Source organism: Astyanax mexicanus, chromosome 23 (assembly GCF_023375975.1).
Source record: "Astyanax mexicanus isolate ESR-SI-001 chromosome 23, AstMex3_surface, whole genome shotgun sequence".
Classification (NCBI taxonomy): domain Eukaryota; kingdom Metazoa; phylum Chordata; class Actinopteri; order Characiformes; family Acestrorhamphidae; genus Astyanax; species Astyanax mexicanus.
In genome coordinates this window covers 10,853,753-10,857,832 of record NC_064430.1, presented here as the reverse complement: position 1 = coordinate 10,857,832, position 4,080 = coordinate 10,853,753, and the positions used below count along the sequence as shown (strand labels likewise).

General features: G+C 35.9%; 1 long non-coding RNA gene across 1 annotated transcript; it reads right to left on the bottom strand.

The window, feature by feature from the left end:
* Positions 1-1,977: 1,977 nt before the first annotated feature.
* LOC111191607 (uncharacterized) lies at positions 1,978-3,852 on the bottom strand. Its single transcript, XR_002649570.2, has 2 exons — positions 2,834-3,852; positions 1,978-2,187 (listed from the first exon to the last, which is right to left on the bottom strand). It is a non-coding gene; the product is annotated as an uncharacterized LOC111191607 (long non-coding RNA).
* Between the last annotated feature and the right edge of the window lie 228 nt (positions 3,853-4,080).

Sequence of the window (4,080 nt, the reverse complement as noted above, 5' to 3'; positions counted from 1 at the left end):
CATCAGTTTGCAAACTGGGTGTGTCCTGTTGTGAATGACACTCACCGTCAATGTGTAGTCGGCCCCTGTGGGCCACCTCCTCTAAATATTTCCAAGTAAAATGTTTTTTAAGAACATGTTTTATTTACCTTTCACTGTAAGTTAGAGCCGCTAATCATTTTAAACCTTTAGCGGACAGGAATTCAGCATTGTCATACACTATATTTTCCTTTCAATAGAAAATCTACATTCAGAATGCTGTGACTAAGACTAGGCTTCTTATTAATCGAAACAAATGTTTTAAGTAGAAAATACCGGTACCTAAAAACTAGTTAGCACTAGTAACTAGTAGCTGCACAATTGCGACACAACCTCCCAAATTTCTCAGACCACAATTAAAAGATACAGTCAGAAGCCTCAGGCCCACAGGACGCCATCAATCCTGCCATTAACACATCAACATCTCACTCTGCCACAGAGGTAATTGGCATTTTATGCTTGCATATTAATTAGCTGATAATGAGCTAATAAAGCGTGCTCGCTCAGCAGGTGTGGCCACACTAATCAATAGCCAAATGCAGCAGAAAAATCAGCCTTCCTTTCATCTTGTTTCTGAAATTAAAAAGCTATTTACCGCAACGTTTCCCCCCTCCCTCCCCGACAAAGTGCTTTTCATTTATCTTCTCAAACACGTTATTCAATCAGAGCTTCCATTTGTGTAATGGTGATCTTTTTTCTGCGGTAATTTCCCACTGTCTGCCTGATGGGGGTGTGTGATAGGGCTCTGTGCAGGACCGCTGCTCCCCTCCAGCTCCATCCAATCTGCACTAATAAACCTGAAACACGCATTTCCATCACATTTAATGTTCTCAGCAAATGGAGCGGAGCAGAGGGGCATATGCAGCACTGTGGCGGGACACTGCTGCCCCCCAGTGGTGTTCCTGCAGGGAGAGGGAGACACCTGGTGGACTGATGCAGTAATGCAGATTAAAGTTAAATCTCTTAATATTAAGAATATTAAAAAATGTTCTGTATTGTAAATTAATACTAAAGTCATTCAAACTATGAAGAAAAACATATGGAATTATTTAGTGAACCAAAATGTCTTAAACAAACGAATGTTTTATATTTTAGATTCTTCAAAGTAGCACCTCTTGCTTAGATGACAGTTTTGCACATCTCTGCTGGATTTTCTCAGTCAGCTTTATGGGGTAGAGTCACCTGGAATTCAGGATTCAGTTAACAGCTGTGCAGAATTCGTCAAAAGTTAATTTACAATAAATAGCTCTATTTGAGTAATGTTGTAATTCATATTATGGCAAAAACTACTGAACTAAAATTAATTTAATACTTATGTATGAAGTATGAAAGTATCCTCGAGTGCAGTTGCAAAGACAATCAAAAACATTATGATGGAAGTGGCTCTCAACAGGACTGCTCTCATCAGGATTTGACACAATAGTAGGAACAAAAATATTTATACTAGTTATTTATTACTACAGTATTAATATGAGTAATATACTATTGTATGTTTATGTATGAATTCATCTTATTAATAGGGTACAATTTAATAGTAATGTTTAAAGCTATGAGTATAACAATGTTAAATGCTCACCATGTTCATAGTTTACACATGCAAAAAAAAGGAAAAATTAAAATTATTTATTTTACTATTAGTATTATAAAATGAATTACATATGAATATTATTTAGTAAAATATGATTAAGTTTACTAATCAGTATGACTACATATTGTTAATGTTAAATATATTCAATATTATGTTTTTATTTATCCTCTTTATTATATTATTATATTTGTACTGAACAATAATGTACATTGTTCATATAGATATTTACTAATTATATGAATGAAGTATATGTATTGCCACTGTGCTTACAATTATATTCTCATTATATTCATTCAACTTAGACACCACTACCACGCCATCCAATATAAATAAAATAAAATAACTATATTCACCAATAAAGAACAGCTTCATTTATTTTAGTTGGCATTTATTTTAGTTCATTTAATTATTTGACAAATACATGATTAAAGTTGGATAATGAGGCATGAAGTGCTGTTGTATGATTAGGTGGTATCAGTTGAGTGATTTCAGATGAATATGTGAGTAGAGTATCAGAGTAGATGATCAGAGCGGGAGAGTGGATCTGGAATCTTCTACAGGGGAGGAGACCGAGCTGGAGACTGTAAACAACACAGACAGATCACATCAGTGTCTCACAATTAAACAGTACATCAGAATTAAACAGCACAACTCCAGTAGTAACTAAAACAATACAAGGGAAACCTGGAGTCCCCAAATATTATTCTGCAAATTAGCTATTCACCCAAATACACACTTAAAATAATAGTGCAATTTTACCCTTTTTATAGTGCTGTGAATTGTTAGTTCTAAAACGAATATTCAGATATGGAATTAAAATACAAATATTTTTAAATATCCTAAATACATAAAAGTAAATCACTGTTTTTTTTTTTTTAATAAACTTGATGTCATGGCTCATTAGTCCCACAGTTATTCACTCTTATAACTAAATTTATTTTTTGCAGTCTGTTTTGTAGACCCTAAAATAGGACCACCACAATTTATGCCTCTCCAAACAGTTAATCCAAATGATTTACAATAGTTTTTACATTAGAATTAATAACAATACAATCAAGGTCAGCTAAAATTATTGAGGTCAAGTCTATATATTATTATATTGTACACAATAAATTGATTTAATTATTTTATTTAATTAATGTGACAGGCCTAAACCTATTTCCAGTATTTATGAGAGCATTCTCAATCCATGACTGGAACTAAACCTTGAAACTTTGACAGCCTTACCTTAAAATATGCTGAAACGTGAGCAGATGGATTGAAGATGGAGGGGTTCATCAGTTCTTGTCATCTTTCTCTTTCCCTTTAGCTTTTTCTTGCTTTCCTTTCCTCGAATTCTTTTCATCTCCCTCGTCTGATGACTTGGAGCTGGCTGATCCGGGCCTGTCTTTGGGCTGCTTGGTAGCATCCACAACCTCCATTCCTCGACTCGAGCTACACCCCATCGTTAGGACCCAGTAGACACTTGTCCAAAGAAACCGGTGCGGCTGTGATTGATGTGAGCAAGGCTCCAAAAAATTGTAGCTAAGTAGCTAATCGGGTTTGAACGACTTCTCCAAACTTTTTTTAATCAGTTTTTTTGTCGCTTATGATCAGCTGCTGGTGTCCGCCGGAGGACGTGTGGAGGTATAACGGCTTTAAGATCTGTCCCAGCAGTTTCGTTCCAGGACTGTTGTGGAACTATAGACGATGTTTCCTATGACAACAGACTGGACGTCTCATACGACATGTATAAGTTCTGGGAATTTAAGTACTGTATGTCTCTGTGATCTCAGTTTACAGGGCTTTGTTGACTGTGATTACTGTGGTCTTATTGTCATTTACTTGCCAGGCAACACAGGTTGAGATTTAACTTTAATCTTGCATGTCATGACATGGTAACAGAGCAACACTCTGTGCTCATGGCAACATATACCAATCAAGCATAACATTATGACCACTCGCTTTTTTTTTTTTTTAAAGCTTCACTGATCATATAGACACTAAGGCCTAATCTTTTTTCTTCACCCCTTGGCCCTACCACTTAGCCCTACCCCTCTGTTTTGCACTTGCGCATGTCCTAATACTTGTCAGGGCTGGATGGGTAGGTTGGGGGTAAGTATTAGGGGTACATGTCCCTTTAAACTGATCCGCAGAGGGTTAAGAGAATAACTGGCAGGATGGTGGCACAAGCGACCAAAGAAGCCCACAAATTTGAGTATTTTTCTTGTTAATATTTATGATAACCACTAGCTTTATTACCATAGTTTAATCAGTAGTTTCTTAAAAACAAGCATAAACATTGGTAGTAGTTTGTTTCAATAGCTAGCTAGCTACCTAAATTTCCCCTTTCCACCTTAAATGGTACAACAGACAGCAGAGGCTGTAGCAGTTAAAGTGGCACAGAAAAATTCAAGAAAATAAAAGCTAATTTCAGCTCTTTACCACAGAGAAATTAAGGAATTTACAATCAAAATTAATTGCTTCATCATCCA